Here is a 17274-nt window from a genome sequence, read left to right as displayed (position 1 = left end):
CTCAAAGGAACTTTAGTGGCAAAAGTACTTGTAAGTTTTGCTGTGCAGGAAAAAACTGCAAAGTAAACAGTTTGACCTTGGTATCAATCTGCATCCCACTTGTATTCTCATTCCTACTTCCTGTTATCCAACTCAGGGGTCTATGCATGCATGCGGCTCATGGGACACTGCATGCCAGACCTGTCACCACAGCATCATTCCATATCATGAAAATAATTTCCATATATATTCAAAGCATATTGTAGCTTATCAGGTAATTGAAACCTAATTGTTAATTAGATGACAGGTGAGTGTGCTATTCTCTCATGGCAATTTATACTTATGGAACAATAATGCCTTCAGTTGAAGAAATGAACATTGAGATTCCAGACACCATAATTTCAGGCAGATGGGAAGAGATGCTTCTGATGTTTGTTCTTCGTTTGTCAAATATTCTCAGTTCTTCTTCTGGGCATGTCGTAGGTTTGCTTTTCTATACCCATTGGGGCTGAGTGGGGCCATGTAACATGTTGGAGTTGCACATTTTAGAGCCAAGCATCGCTTTTCTGCTGGAGCACTGAAATACCAGTATAACACTGCAGAAATCTCTCTCCCTCTCAGGTGTTGGCTGCCTCTTCAGAGTGAGTTCCTGAGGGACTATAATAAACAGCACACCACTTCTCACCTACAATAAACTGGAAATGGGAACTAGAAATAAAACTGTTTTTTCAAGGCACCAAGCTTTTTGGTCTGTTTGCTTGCTCAGCGTGATCTAGCCTATCCTGAATAAAAGTGTGCGTGGGTACGTGATGTATGGGAGCGGGGGCAGTATTTAACCTTCCAGAAAGTCAGCTTCCTCACCCATGAAAAGGTGGTGATGACAGCTATCTGGCTCATGGGGCTGTTGAAAGAATCATCACAATATGTACAAAGTGGTTAACGTGGATTTCAACACGCAGTAAGTATCCGACAGCTATTAGTCATTAAGACGGCGCCATCTGATATTACAGCAACTCTTTACGGATAAGCTATCACAGAAAGTTTATACCACACATCTAATCATGCATGAATCCATCATTTCTAACATCAAATCATTAATACATATAAAAATACTAATATCGGGCTAAGATAGCAGTGCTAAGTAAGCAGATGTATTGATAAACCTCAGATTTTTCTGAGCTTTATGGATAGACTGACCCTTTGAATCATCCACACCCATTCTGTTCTCATTAAGAAGCAGCACCACAAAGTGAGAAGCTTTAGAAGCAGGTATTCAAAAGCAGCTCCCTGAATTAACAGTTTTGTGATGCTGGGAGTTACTTAAATTCTCTGACAATTAGGTTCCTCATTTTCAAGATCCAGGGGACTCACAATTTGGCTGACAATCCGTATCTAACGATCTATCTATTTATCTATCTAATACTAACCTGTTTAATTTGCCCAGAAGATCTCCTTTCTCCCGAAAACAACCCCCACGTTATTTTCTTGGAACTATTCCTCTCCTGAGTCCAAACAGATGATTCCAGTGGGCCCCACCAATCACAGAAGCCATCTTCCATTCTACTTCTCCCCTGCCATCCTGGCCACGCAGATGGCATACTCCCCAGGATGAATCAGTCTTTGACCTAAATTTTTCATATTAGAATTAATAATGGAAGAAAGTCTCTTCATATCTGATGAGAGTTAGAAAGATGAGCCCAGAGTTGCCAGCAGCCAAGGGCCCCAACTTCACCGGAAGAGCTGCTCAGAAAATAAAGCCTTTCCCACAAGGCTAGATGAGAGTTGGAGAGTAGCCTGATGCTGTGTGTTTCTCCATTTTCAATTATTCTTGAGCTCCTGGGACTCCCCTAACTTGACCTCAGGATGTTTATGTGAGCCAGTACAGTCCCTTTTTGCCTCAGCTAATTTTTTAGAGTTCTATTTTTGTTTGTCTAATTGTTTTAATTTTTTAAAAATAATTGTTTTAATTATTTTTAACCAAATGAATTCTGACTACTGTTCTTTAGTCCCTAATTTATAGTGACTGCTCAATGAATTTTACTTTTCTCCGATGTTTCCTTTCTTCTAGCTATTTCATAATTTTATGTAGAACAGCAGTTTCTAAAGAATGGTATACTTTCAGGGGGCCTCCAAGGTCAAAACTGGGAATTATTTGCTCTTTTCATTGTGCTGGATTTACACTGATGGTTCAGAAACAGTAGTGGTGAAAACTGGTGGTGCGTAAGCACAAATCAGGACAGTGGCACCAGACTGTATAAGCAGCCATTGTATATTTTCCTCCACACACTCGCAGGAAAAAAAGAAGAAAAAAAAAGCTAGTTAGCTAGTTTCATGTAAGAATGTCCTTGATGAGGCAGTAGAAATTACTAATTTTATTATATTTTGATCCTTGAGTCATACTTTTTTAATATTGATTACATGCTTTTTTTTTAATGTTCTAGATGATAAAATGGGAAGTTTACATTAAGTACTTCTGCTGCGTACCCAAGTACAATGGTTTTCTTAAGGAAGAGCACTTATAAGATTGAGCTGCAAGCTGCACTTGCCACTGTATTTCCTGGAACATCGTTTTTCTTGAAAGAACAACTGATAGACAAACTATAGGTATTCAGATTTGGCTTGTTGCTTTAAGGAAAAAACTGATAAAATTCAATCTTAACAGCAAAAAATGGAATTCTGGAAGACTGTATCTGCCACTGTGAACTCAACAGCTTCTCAATAAATACTAGTGACTTTCTGATGAGATTAGTGGTAATATTAACAAATGTAATTTTTGTTATTGAATAAGGAAATGTGTCAACATGTAGAAGATCTGCATAACACAAGTAAGCCAATATTTCCAAATGGCCAATCTGTGATTTTACAAAATGATTCATGGGTACGAGTTCTATTCACAGTGCAAGACAGATCAATGGATTTTAAGGTAACTATGAACAGTTTATTAGTATAATTTTAGATTTGTCATTGCAACAGACCTTTAAACCTGCCACCTGTAGAATTTTCATGTAGAATTAAAGAAGAATAACCACAATTATCTGTAAAGGCCATTAAAAAGCTCCTCTTCGTTCCAGTTACCCATCTGTGCCAAGGCCAGATTTTTTTCCATATATTTCAGGCAAAAAACATAGTGCAACTGCTTGCATATAGAAGCAGATATAAGAATGTAGTTGTGTTCTATTAACCAAGAAATAAAAGAAATTTTCAGAAATATAAAGTAATGCCACTCTTCCTATTTTTTCTTGTTTAATAAACATAATTATTTCATAAAATGCTATTTACATTACTATGTTATGTGTGTATCTTTTAAATGAATTAAGACACATATTTTAAAAATATCTCAGTTTAAATTTAAAATATGGTAAATACTGACAGATAAAACCTATGTAAAACAAGCTCTTTGGGATTCCCAAGAATATCTGAGTGTAAAGGTGTTCTGAGGCCACAAAGTTTGTGAAACACAGACCTGGAATGTTCCTTGTCTGTCTGTTCATTCATCTGATGCATTTCTAATGGTCAGAAGTACACTCTTTTTTTTTTTTTTTTTTTTAATTTTTGGCTGTGTTGGGTCTTCGTTGCTGCATGCCGGCTTTCTCTAGTTGTGGCGAGCGGGGGGTACTCTTTGTTGAGGTACACCGGCTTCTCACTGCGGGGGCTTCTCTTGTTGCAGAGCATGGGCTCTAGGTGCGTGGGCTTCAGTAGTTGCAGCACACAGGCTCTAGAGCACAGGCTCAGTAGTTGTGGCGCACGGGCTTAAGTTGGCTCCACGGCATGTGGGATCTTCCCGGACCAGGGCTGTGTGGGATCTTCCTGGACCAGGGCTCAAACCTGTGTCCCCTGCATTGGCAGGCGATTCTTAACCACTACACCACCAGGGAAGTCCCAAAAGTACATTCTTATACCTGTATACATTTGTTCCTGCCTGGAATAATGTTCCCTTCACTTTTGTACCTTAATGAATTCTTCTGATTATTAAAGACTCAAATAGAAGTTTATTTTCCCAGATTCTCCCCTTTATTTTCATAATTATTTTTACAAATTTCTATTATAAAATTGCTGCATTCAATTTTTTTTTTCCATGTCTGAGGCCTTACTAGTCTGTGAGATCTTGAAGAGCAGACACTCTCTTTTAATGTATCAGTACCTAGAAAAAGGTTCAGACCATCATAAGTACTCCATGCAAACTTCCTTCTAGAAGGACTGAATTTTTAGGCTCTTTTAAAAGAACTTCATGCTCTTTTACTCCCATGCCATAGATGATCATGACATTGGCAAAGTCAAGTACTTCTACCAGCAAGCTAGATGCAAGGAATTGAGGTTTATGGCCAGGCTTCAAAGGGAAACCAATCACAGAAGGAGAGATACTATATTGTGGCTTGAGGGAATCTGGAGATCTCTAAAGATTTCCAATATTTTTTAGGTGCCTATAAGAGGCAATATCCACTTTCCACTGACCATCTTTACCCGTGAATTTACAACACACTGAAATACTCCTCAAAGACTCAGTTCAGTTAATGAAAAGAAAACTGCCAGCTGGCATTATCTGCTGAAAGCAACAGAGACACATGGCATGAGGGCTTTTCCAAAATTTTTCTAATTGGATAAAAGTGGGAACATTTCTCAAGATTAATAAGGGTGTCAAATCATGTCCAGCTGGCAACCCCAAGATCTCACCAAGTGTTTAATCATACAACATGTGAGCATCGAAACAATGTTACGTAGTGTCCTGGAGACTCTGCTTCATGGAAGGTAGTTCGTCTCCTGGGCTACCAAGCCTACTTTTACCTGTGATTGGTGACCATTGCCTAAGCTAAAAATGAGAGCCTGTTCAGTATAAAGGCTTATCCAAAAGAAGCAAATATTACTTATAACCACAAGCCAACCTGACATCTTCCATGCTGTTCCCATCTGCTTCAGATATTCATATTGGACAGTTTTCAAATGACAGCAGATGTCCCAGCTACAAAAAAAATTAATCAGCTGAAAAGTATGCCACTACCTAACGAATTTTATAGTTCCAGAAGTCAGAAACTGGTTTTGGCCATCACCCTGATTCCTCAATTTAAAACCAGCTCTCTTGTAAAACGAATAGTGTTTGCTTAGCTATATAGAGTTTGTAACATGAAACATCTTTAAACACAGTATCTAGGTGAGGAAGTTACATTGATTTCTTTTGGTATTTATTTATTTATTTAGGCTGTGCCAGGCTACTTGTGGGATCTTAGTTGCCCAACCAGGGATTGAACCCAGGCCCCAGCAGTGAAAGTGCCAAGTCCTAGCCACTGGACTGTCAGGGAATTCCCTTTTGGTCTTTAAATAAGCTTCTAATTCTTCAGATTCATAAAAATCCTCTACAAAGACAAAAAAAAAAAAAAAAAGAAAAAAGAAAAGAAAAAGCAACACAGTGTCAAATGCAAAAGATTTCAACTTCATTTTCTTTAGCAGGATTCATGCCTAGTGATCAACTGTAGAAAGCATGCACTTTCTGTTTAATTATGTTCATTCACCCCTAGTCAACTGTATTCTATATAAAATAAAATGGAACATCAGTGGGCAGAGATAGAGATCCCTGTACATCTACATATATATCTATGTCTGTCTGTCTATCTACCTGTCTATCTATCCAGAAAGAAACGTGAAACAGCAAAGTGGTGGAGAACAAAGGAGGCCATGGAAAGCATGGGAAAAAATCAATCCTAGAACCAGTCCTGCTAGATTTCAGTGATAACTTGGTAACCTTCCTTGTAATCAATGCAGTTTTGCTGTTGGAAATGCACATTCATTACTTTCATTTTATCTATAATATTTTATTCAAAGTGCATTTATTGAATGCACACTAACAGCCAGTCCCTCTGTTAAATTCATGGTTTCTATCCAAATGTAACTTTCATCTAAGAAAGGATATAATGCAAATCACATAATCATGCAGGCAAAGATAAAATTGCAATTGTGACATGTACTATATTGAGGGTCACATGGAGCTATTTAAACTTATATCGGGTGATTTGAATAAGTGAGAAATTATGAAAGTATTTCTAGAGGAAGAGACACTTGAATTGAGACGAACTCAAAAGGCTGAGTAGGTGTTATCTAAGTCAAGAGAGGAGGTATTAACATTACAGAGAGGATAGTACAGGCAATGATTTTGTAGGGAGAAGGAGTGTGGCAAGAAAGAAGAGATGACCAAAGAAATCAGTATGGTTGGTTAAGAGAGAACAAAGTTGTGTGGTTTCAGGCAAAGCTGGCAAAGAAAGTAGAGGTTGGCTCATAAAGAATCTCATAGGTAAAGTTAAGACATTTCTATTTGCCAAAGTGCAATGCAAAGTCATTGATCGATTTGAAGAGAGATGTATCATGGTCAGATTTATGTTTTTAAAAGATGGATCTGGTTGTAATGAGATAAACAATTTGGAAGGATTCAGACTGGTTGTGTGTAGATGGTAAAGAAGCTCTCTATCAACAGTTAGTTGAAGCTAGGGAAGAGAGAAGTTTAGACCAGGTGGTGTGCAAATGGAAAAAACTGCACGGATGCTAAAGGCACATCAGAGGTAAAAGCAATAGAGATTGGTGGGGAACTGCATGCTGATGTGAGTTTCTGGCTTACACAAAGGATGTTTTTTTACTGACATAGTCAATCTGGAAGAAATCCATATTTAGAGTGAGGACCGTTGATGGATCTAGTTTTGGACATGCTGAATTTGAGGTGCTCCTGTAATTTCAAATGCAGTTATATATGTGTCTGATGATCAAAAGAAAGGTCTGGGCTTGGAATAAAGATAAACAGAAGTCATTTGTGTAGAGGTGGTAATTGCAGCTACAGGTAAGATAAGAACATCTAGGGAAAACATTTAGAGTGAGATAAAAGGTGATTATGGGATCTAGACTTGAGGATCTTTAACATCTGATGGCCAGCTAGAGAAGTATGAGCCTGCAAAAGAGACAAAGAAGAAATAACAATAGAAGTTGAAATAAAATAAGATGAACATGTTACCAGAAGCCAAAGAGAAGTGTTTTAGGATTCAAGTAATGCTCAACAGAGTTGAATAGTGACAAAAAGTAAAGTCAGATCATAATAGCTAATATTTTTGTGTATTTACTGTGTGCCAGGTACTGTTTTAAGAGTTTCATTTTCATTAACTCTTTTCATCCTCACAAATCTTCCACAGGCAGTAGTCTAAATTTAGTCAATCCATTTAGTCTTCAATTTAGTAGTCTTCAATTTAGTCATTACACTAAAACATTGCCTGTTGTTCTTAGTGTCATGTAGTCATTGGTGATCTTTGCTAGAACTGTTTTAGTGAGGTGATGGATTTTAAGAAACAATTTAGAAGGGTTAAAAAGTGAGCAAGAGGTGAGAAAAAATACAGGCAAGTAATAGACAACACTTGTAAAGACCAATTGTAAAAGGGTGGAGGGAAATAAGTCATAGCTGAAAGGATACAGGGAGTTATTTGCCAGTTTTTAAACTATGAGTTGCCAAGTCTGTTTAGCCAGTGGGCCCTGACCAAGGTGCTGAATTTGTGTGCTGGCTGTCTCCTCTTCGCAAAATTTACTGAGGAAATAGAAAGAGAGATGGAGAAGAGTGGGGGCGGGGGGAGGGGGGAGAGAGCGAGAGATTTGCAGGGCAGTGTCAGGAGTCAACCCAGCACAGCAGTGGTAAAATAGGAGAACTGCTGAAAGCATTTGTTTTGCCTCTGACCCTGCCCTGTTGGCCTCCACATTTGCCCTGAGCAAGAACTCTGGTCCAGGTGTTCTTCGGAATACATAAAGTCAACACAGTGCAGAAGCCCTCATTTTCTTATTGAGAGGAAATGAGAAAAAAAAAAAAAAAAAAAAAAAAAAAACAGAAAACCAGTAGGCAATAATGGCTTTAGGGCAGTTGCTTTCTGATTCTCTCCTCTAAACTGGGGAATTTTAATCTAGCCCAGCCACTTGAAGTGATGTCTAGGACCAACAGCATAATGATCACTTTGGAAATTGTGAGAAATGCAGAATCTCGGGCCCCACCCAGACCTCCTGAAGTAAAAATCTGAATTTTATCATGGTGTTCTAGGAGAAGGGTGAAAATCAGACCTAAGAGTTGTTTTTAGGAAGGTGAGTAATTGACTATAGTTCTCTGATAGATAGGACTTATCTGTTCTTAGGGCTGTGCATAGGTACAGGGCCACTCTTGGGCTTATCTGTTCTCTGTCCACTGAGCATGGGTCCAAGTTCACCCCATGCAAAATGCTTCAGACAGTAGTTAGGCTGTTCTATGCTCTTGTTTCGAATTCCCTTATCTCTTTTCATATGTTTAAGGTCATTTAAAATTGCTGGTCCCTTTGCTGCAGAGATTCAAGTTATAAAAAGGCAGAGTAAATTACTCTCTATCCCACAGACACACTTCTCCTCCTAGGGTAAAATGAACTCACGAAGACACTGGAGGGGCACAATCATTTAAAAAAAAAATCTGCAAGGTAACAAATTTGAACAGAAGCAGAAATATTAGAACAGATGGACCATGTGTTTAAAATAGAATTAAAATAACGTACAAGAGATTTATGTATTTAACAGTGAAATAATACACATTTAATTTTAAGCAAATATGAAGCATTTAAAAAACTGACTAGGTATTAGGAAATAAAAAAACTTTCAATATATTAAAAAATAGATGTAATACAGACCAAGATCTTTGATAACAAAATAATTACTTTAGAATTAAATAATAAAGAGTAAAAAAAAAGAAATCCCTAAATATTTGGAAACAAAGATAGCCTCCTAACTAATGTATGGGTTTAAGAAGAAATCATAATGAAAATTTAAACAATATTTGGAATTGAAAGGCTATGAAAACTGTATGTATCAAAGTTGGGGAGGGCTGTAAAATGGTATGAACCTAGAAAGTTAAAGCCCTAGATACTTTATAAAGTAATGAAGAGAGCCAAAATTAATGAATTGTGTCTATATTTAAGTTTACACTGAAAACCCCAAAGAATACATGGATAAGTTATTTAAGACAATAAGAGAGTATGCATTATAAGCTGGGTATAAACTTAATGTAGAAACTATAATGCATTTCTGTATATCAGCAGTAAATAACTAGAAAATGTAATAAAGGAAGTATGCCATTTATGAGACTAAGAGATAATATGAAATAATCAGGAATTAATCTAACAAAAATATGTTTAAGAACTTTCCTGGGGAAATTATAAAAACTTTATTGAGGGGGCTTCCCTGGTGGCGCAGTGGTTGAGAGTCCGCCTGCCGATGCAGGGGACACGGGTTCGTGCCTCGGTCCGGGAAGATCCCACATGCCGTGGAGCGGCTGGGCCCGTGAGCCATGGCCGCTGAGCCTGCGCGTCCGGAGCCTGTGCTCCGCAACGGGAGAGGCCGCAACAGTGAGAGGCCCGCGTACAGCAAATAAAAAAAAAAAAAAAAAAAAAAACTTTATTGAGAAATACTGAAGAAGACTAAATAGATGAACAGGTAAACTATGTTCATATAAGAAGTATATTATAAAGATATCATTTCTCTCTAATCCTTAGATTCAATGCAATTTCCAATAGGATATGTCAGAGAACTTGAGACAATTCTAAAATGTCCAAGAATTGTGTGTGTGTGTGTGTGTGTGTGTGTGTGTGTGTGTGTGCACCTGTGCATGCAAGCATGTGTGTGTAAAAGCAGAACAATTACTATGATTCTTTATGAAATGGCAAATACGACAGGGTGGTTTTTGTGTACAAGAAGCAAATTAACCAGTTGATCAATCAGAAATTGACTGACCCATGTAGGCATAGATATTAGACATAGGCCAGAGGTGGTATGACAAATGAGTAGGAATGAAGAGATGGTTCGATAAATTGAGTTGGAAAAATAATTTATACGGAAAAATGTTAATGCTGGATTCCTACCTCACACCATTTAAAACTATCATTTCCATATGGATTTAGGACTAAATCTAAAAAAAGATAACATTTGAACACTGAAAAAAATTATAAGTGAATATTTTTATAGTTCAGCATACATGTGGTGTCTTAAATAATGCATGAAAACAATTTTCTATAAAAGAGAAGATTACTAAACTTAAAATAGTAAGGTTAATCACTTTTATTCATCAAAGATTAATTTTTAAATTAAAAACATTTCAAAACTAAGTTACAAACTGGAAAAAGACATTCACCATACACACAACTAGATCAATATCAAGAAGAATATATAAGCACAAATATCCCAAAAGAAAAATTGCCAAAGGAATAAACAGAGAAGTTCAAGATTACTGGTCTTCAGGGAAAAGCAAATAAAGACCACACTTAAATAGCATTTTATAAGCATTCCACTGGCAAAATGAGAAATTCTGTTCAAAGTGTAGGAGAGATGTGGGTCAACAGAATCTGCTATACATTGCTAGTAGTAAATAGAAGTTTGAAACCACTATGCAGCCACTATGAAACCATTCTGACATTTCCTCCTGAAGTCGAACACTCATATATGCTATGGTCTAGCTATTCAACATCTAGATACATATCTAAGAGAAACTCTTGAATATTAATAGGAGACATATGTAAGAATATTCATAGAAATGCTGTTCTCATAATAGCAAAAAAACCTCATTTCTTCTAAATGGGAAAATGAAAGAATAAACTGTGCTATATTCCCACAATGGAATATTTTACAGGTAGTCAATATGAATAAGCTACAGTGAAATATCATATATAGTAAATCTTAGTGCCACTATAGTCAGTGGGTAGAGTCCAAAAGGACTGAATAAAGAGTGATACCTCTTTTACAAAGTTAAAACATAAAAAAATATATCTTTGCCTATATATATACGTAGATGTGCACAAATTATATACTTGGGAAATAATGAAATGATAAACATAAAATTCAGAATGTTCGTACATCACATAAGAAGACTAAATATTTAGATGTAGGTCAAGATCCTGGCATTGTGTTTTGATTGGAGGGTTTAGGCATTTTGTTACATTATTTAAAATAACTTGGTAAATAGCTATTTGCATATAGGTTGAAGAGCTTAAAAATAAGATACTGAATGTCCTTTTACATACTGAAAGGTGAATAGCAAAGTTCAGGCCATATGATTTTTACTTTCAATCTTTTATAAATGTTTACATATTAATGAGAAACTGCTATGTATAAAACTAAGAAGTTTAAAAAGGTTAAATTATTCTCAATCAATATTCTCAGAATCATTAAGCATTTAAATCAGACATGCAGATTAAAATGAGGGAGAATTAAGATTTTTTCAAAATAATTTTAAAGAAGGCAAAGCCTTATCTACATATAAGATATCTTGGTGCTTATTTCCAAAAATTCCAACAGAGAATATGACAAGTTTACTTAATGTTATTAAAACATGTTATTAAAAAATGTTTTCTCAAGATATAACAAATTCTTTATTATTTTGGGATACTTTGTTTAGAATGATAAAATGTCATTTTGGACTTAGGTTAGGAGAACTCTATTCCTAGCCATCTATGAGGTTCATTAAAACTAGGTCTAGTCAAAGTTATTCTACTGTTGGTGGCAGGGGAGGAACCCTACTGAAAAACATGTAGGCCAAGGGTTGGCAAACTATATCCTAATGGTAAAATCCAGCCTGCCACCTCTTTTTATACAGCCCACTATTTAAGAATGGTTTTACATTTTTTAATTATTGAAAAAAATCAAAATAAGAATAATTTTTTGTGATGCTGTAGGATATTTAAATTTCAGGGTCTGTAAATAAATTTTTGTTGGCTCATAGCCATCTCTGTTCATTTACCAATTTTTTATGGCTGCTTTTCTGCTGTTATGGAGTAGCTGTGACAGAGACAGTATGGCCTGCAAAGCCCAAAATCTTTACTCTCTGACTCTTTACAGAAAAAGTTTGTCTATTCCTGATCTAGAGGATTCACGTTTTAGATACTGTGCATAGAAAATGTTAATTTTTTTTTTTTTTGGCCATGCCCCACAGCTTGTGGGATCTTAGTTCCCCAACTAGGGACTGAACCTGGGCTCCAGCAGTGAAAGCGCCAAGTCCTAACCACTGGACTTCCAGGGAATGACCAGAAAATATTAATTTTTAATTGAGCGTTTCTAGGATATAACAGATGTCATTGAAAAGAATAAAGTTACCCTATTATTTGTTTGTGGAATGCCATTTTATTCCTTAAATTGCTGAGCTTCTATATCAGGGCCTCTTAGCCACCATCATGCTTCATGCTTTACAACTACGATGAGGGCTTCTTCCTAGGATTCTTTTGTTTTGTTTTTTTAACAGTATCGTGTGGCTTTTTTTTTTCTATAATAAAGGCAAATGAATGGATCAATGACTAGAAGAATAAGAAATTATACTGCTAGTTACTTAGATAAAATATTAAAGAAAACTTTCGGAAAAATCAAAACAAACTTCCAAACACCAACACTAGACATATCAAATCTACAATGTAAATTCATATAGAAGCTGGTTAAATGCACGCTAAATTCATCTGTTGTGAACACAGAGAAACATTCATTCAAAATATCAGTACAGATACAGTGGACAATCTTCAAAGAAATTACTACTTAACTGATTACACATCTTTTTGTTAAGCGGAAACTTCTTTACTCACATCAGCCTCAAAATTCACTGATATCTTCCTCAAAGAACAAGGGTATTGCACATAGTCCTAATCTCGAAAACAAGTTATACTCACAACACACACACACACGTATATTGCTAAAAGGCCTTACCAGTATGCATCTACTACATAATGTATATACTCGTCAAAATTCAAAACTGATACATTTATGATACCAGCTTCAAAATTATGCATGCTGATAATACTTGATTTTTCCCAAAATCTTAAGTCACTATAACCAAAATGAACTAATAAACTAGAAAAAAATAATGCTGAAATAAAAATAACAATGAATAGAAATAAGACTTACTTCACAAGAGTGTTGTGAAGTTTAAACAGAAATATAAGAATTCACTTGTGATTTCTGTACTTCAATTTATGTATGTTACAGAGCAATGGAAAAATTCAACAGAGTTTTTCACGTGAAAAACTGCTCTGTAAATCAGAAAGCAATATTCAAACAGTCATTTATCTTTAAATAAACGTAAAATTCCCATTTCTATAAGGGTTATAAATTAGCTAAAGGAGCAAGTTCAAACTAAAGTGAAAAACAAGTTCACCTCCTAGCCCCAATATCTAGGATGAGGATTTTCAGTAGATACATTCCAGAGAATCCAATCATTATGAAAGGTAATAGGCAGCAACTAACACAACAATGTAAAGCAATCATACTCCAATAAAGATGTTAAAAAAAAATAAAAAATAAAAAAGTAAATAAATTTTTAAAAAGGTAATAGGGCAAAGAGCTACCTCAGTGTAAAGAGTGAGACTCTAACCAAAAACAGTTGAAAATGTTAACAAGTCAATTAACACAGTGGGATACTTGTACTTTAAGAAAAAGTAACTATTTGAAAATCTATAAATTCTCCCGAGTCAATGAAAAAGAGAAGAAACTACTAAGTGTTATTTTTTTTCCCTTTGCTTGTTTAAAAAATGTAAAATAATGACACCTCAACCAAAAACAAAATACTGGAATTTACAAAACAACAATACCCAGGATAGGATGTTCAGTTTAACAAAATTATATGGTTTAACCGTAACTGAAAAGCTATCTGATAAAAAAATTATATCTAAGACATTGTCAGAAATGTAGGAAGTAAAGTATACACTTGATTAAAGTTTGGTTTTTGTTTTTAACTAATCCCTGATATGAACTTACTTGCTTTCTTCTTGATTGACTTTTAAGAAGGTTAACTAGGAAAACGAAAAAAAAAAGAGAGGAAAAACCCCCGCTTATCAAAGCTTTCTAGTACTTAAACTCCAGTAGGATGAACAGGCCTGAGAACTTAGATCCTGAATTATACTTATGACTCTATATTTTTCTACCTTCCAGTAAACTAACCAACAAAAACTAAAGTAAAAGGTTTTAAAACAAGGCTCTAGAAATTTCTGGAAATAAAAGTATGACATTTTTAAAACTCTGGAAATAAACTGAGAGAAGGGAAGGAAAAATGATTGGTGCTGAACTTATCACATGATTTATAAACACCACAGAAAAATCAGACATTAAGCTCCACCCAAATGTTGTTATTTAAAAGACTATTTTAGAAAGTAAAGACATCCACGTGACAATTGTAAAATACAGTATTTCCCCAACTTGAGAGGCAAAAATTTAACTTCATTTCATGCAGCTTTCTTTGCAACATTTATACCCTATAAGCACGAAGTAAACTTGCTTGAAAAAAAGAACTTTAAATCTTCCTTAAAGCTCAGAGAGTTAAGTCTTTTGGGGTGGGGGTGGTACCCCTTGTACAAATTTTAAAACAAGAAGACACCTTTCACTTGGAAAGCGAGCACTGTCACATTCCAATTTACTGAATAAAAGGGACCTTGTCAAATGTCATCGTAACTCCATCTCCCCATACTTTAAAAACTCTGCTTTTCAAATCAAGTGATGAAACACAACATAGCTGCAAGCCCCGTCATAAATGTAAGTGTTAATATTTCATGACACTACACCCTTACTTACGGTAGGAATCTATGAGGAAAGTGGCCCTAGTGTTGTTACTGATGAAACAAACTGTTGGGGACACAGACTGAGACACAAAGCAGTTACCCAGGAGGGATGCTCCTTCACCTGGTGTTGGTTGCCGTGAGGGACACTGGCACGGCCACACAAAGAGCAATTTTGGCAGAGCTGGGGGTGTGGCAACTGCCGGGTACCAGAAACCCATCCCACGCTCAAACCAGGAATAGGAACACTCCGCCTCACACCGGAAACTGGAGCACTCCACGGGATGGCAGACCGCCTCCATGTGGGCAAGCCTGTGCTTGAGAGGTAGCCAGACAAGGCCCCAGGGAGGAGGACCAGCCATTGCTGTGTCTAAAGGCGTACTCAGCATTCTCTTTTTCGGCTGCGGAAAACAGGTGCAGGCTGAGTGCTCTGTGTAACCAAAAGATGGCCCTTCAAAGACAGCTGCTGGGAACTTTAGAACTTCCTTCAGAAACGGGTCAGACCTGCTAAATAGCATTAAGCCACTGGAATCCGACATCTGGGAGAAAACATATCTCAGCTTGTCCAGCATTTTCCCACCACACACGCTAACACAGCTTTAACAGAAAATACCATCAACTTGCCTCGGGCCTCACTGTCACAGCGGCAATCACGAAGTCGAGGAGGAGCTGAGGCGCTGGTCCACGCCGACTCATGAGGAGGAAGGCACGTGCTCCGCAGGCAGTAGATGGATGAGGGTCGGTCCCGAGGCGGGACACACTGATCTCAGGGGATGAGTCCAGTGTATCAAGGCCGTCGTCTCGAAAGGCTTCCAGCATGTTCCAGAGAGCAGCAAAATGGAGGCTGCATCGTTTTTTGTACAAATCGTGCTTTGCAATCTGTCAATTCATAGTAATAGGACATCAAAATTCTGAGCACGCATTTCTACGAACAGCTGCCTCTTCTCTGCCATGTTACGCTTGCTCCCAGTCTCCTCAATCATCTTCCGGGCCGGAGCTGGCGGCGCCCAGGTCTCTGGGACGCAGCCGCCTTCGCCTTCTCCGGCCTGGCCCTTGCTGAGCTGCACAAGCAGCGAACGTTCTCCAGTGCCTGGCTCTCGGTGCTTCCCGCCCAGCGCGACGGCGCCGGGAGCGCGACAGCATGAAGGGAGCGAGGGGCGCGAGGTCATGATGGCGTGAGGGGCGTGAGGTCGCGAGGTCGCGAGGGCGCTAGGGACGTGAGGGACGTGAGGGACATGAAGGGCGCGACGGGCGTGACGGGCGTGAGGGGCGCGGCATCGTGAAGGGCGTGGGGCGGGGTGGGGCGTGAGGTTGCGAAGGCGCGAGGGACGTGAGGGGCGGGACGGGCACAGGGCGGGCACGCGCCACCTCCGTAGGATTCTGTGTAACGACTTCCGGAGTCAATTTCTCCAGCCCAAATGTTTGTATCAGTTTTTAACTACCTCCCCACCACTCAGGTCGCTGCACAATAAATTGTTCCTTTTTTGGCTATAAAATTACTATCCGACTGTGACCCCATCTCACAATGCAAATCTCTTGTAATCAACTGGCGTTTCTTAGCTCCTCAATGAGAATCTTTATTCAACAACTAACTCCGTACCTACCTTCAGAAACACACAAATTTTCCTTTTTTCACATCCTTTTACAAAGAATTTATACAATCTAAAAAGTAGGGCTAACATTATTATCACACTTTCCTTATGGGGTCTTTAACATATGTATGATATCATTTGCTGATTTTATTCTAAAGATGCCCTGAAGACATTGTTCAGTACACTAGTTTTCTTTTAATGAAAAACTCCTAAATATTTTACTTCATACTGGAAATAGTTGAGTTTCTCCTTAGCACTTCCTCTGCTCATGCACACTGTGAAATAAATACCCAATTTTACTGCATTTTGCTTTGACTGCTAGAATGTGTATGGATTCATCTTACCTCTCTTCTGTTAGAAAACGTCTATCATATCTTCTTCCACTTTTTATATATTTTATGTATATTTATAAACTACCATGTACATTGCTGGAACAGTCTATATTATACATAAGCAATTTATAACATATGAAAAAATAACACATTTCCTGTGTGCCAGTAATGTGCTAGGAATTTTCTATAGGTTTTATAAATTTTCTTTTTCGAATAATACTACTACTTATCATATATTCATGGACAAAGCCAAGTTTTGTGAGGCCTAAAGCTCATTTAGGGGACCCTTTCTTATAAAAATAATATAAAATATGTTACTTTTGCAAACATTACAAAAAACCAGATCACCTTAACCGATTAGTAGAGCCCCATACAAGGCTTTGGAAGGGGCATATGCAAGTAAGAGGCCCTGACTTAAGCTATGATAGCTTCAAGGTCTATTTACCTCTGCATATTTTGACTGCTTGTGCTCTGTGAGTCACTTTTCACACACTGCACCATGTAAGGCCAGAACAAGCTTACAGGAAAATTAACTGAGAGAATGTGATGGTTAACCTTATGCATCAGCTTGATGGACAAAGGGATGTCCAAACAGCTGGTAAAACATGATTTCTGGGTATGTCTGTAAGGGTGTCGCCTGAAAAGATTAATATTTGAAACGGTAGACAACAGAGTAAAGAAGATGGCCCTCACCAGTGCAGGTGGGCATCATCCAATCTGTTGAGGGCCTGAATAGAACAAAAAGAAGGAGGAAGGGCAAATTTGCTCTCTCTGCTTGAGCTGGAACAGCTGTCTTCTTCTGCCCTTGGAAATCAGTGCTCC

The 17274-nt window shown here is 37.6% G+C and overlaps 1 protein-coding gene and 1 pseudogene across 14 annotated transcripts in view; both read right to left on the bottom strand.

Moving 5' to 3' along the window:
• ZP4 (zona pellucida glycoprotein 4) overlaps window positions 1-17274 on the bottom strand; it is a 702723-nt gene that overhangs the window by 170079 nt on the left and 515370 nt on the right. The window contains exon 1 of one of the 13 annotated variants that reach the window (XM_079900735.1): window positions 15153-15498. The exons of the other annotated variants lie outside the window; for them this stretch is intronic. The gene's annotated coding sequence lies outside the window, so the exon portion shown is untranslated. Of the gene's footprint in view, window positions 1-15152; window positions 15499-17274 lie in introns of those variants that run through there. 13 annotated transcript variants of the gene reach the window in all.
• LOC307175493 (dystrobrevin beta-like) lies at window positions 14537-15657 on the bottom strand (annotated as a pseudogene). The gene has a single exon. The product of its transcript is annotated as a dystrobrevin beta-like (transcript).

Source organism: Stenella coeruleoalba, assembly GCF_951394435.1.
Source record: "Stenella coeruleoalba genome assembly, chromosome: 16".
In the NCBI taxonomy this organism is placed as follows: Eukaryota; Metazoa; Chordata; class Mammalia; order Artiodactyla; family Delphinidae; genus Stenella; species Stenella coeruleoalba.
Note: the sequence above shows the minus strand (reverse complement) of the source record. Positions and strands in the feature narration are given on the sequence as shown.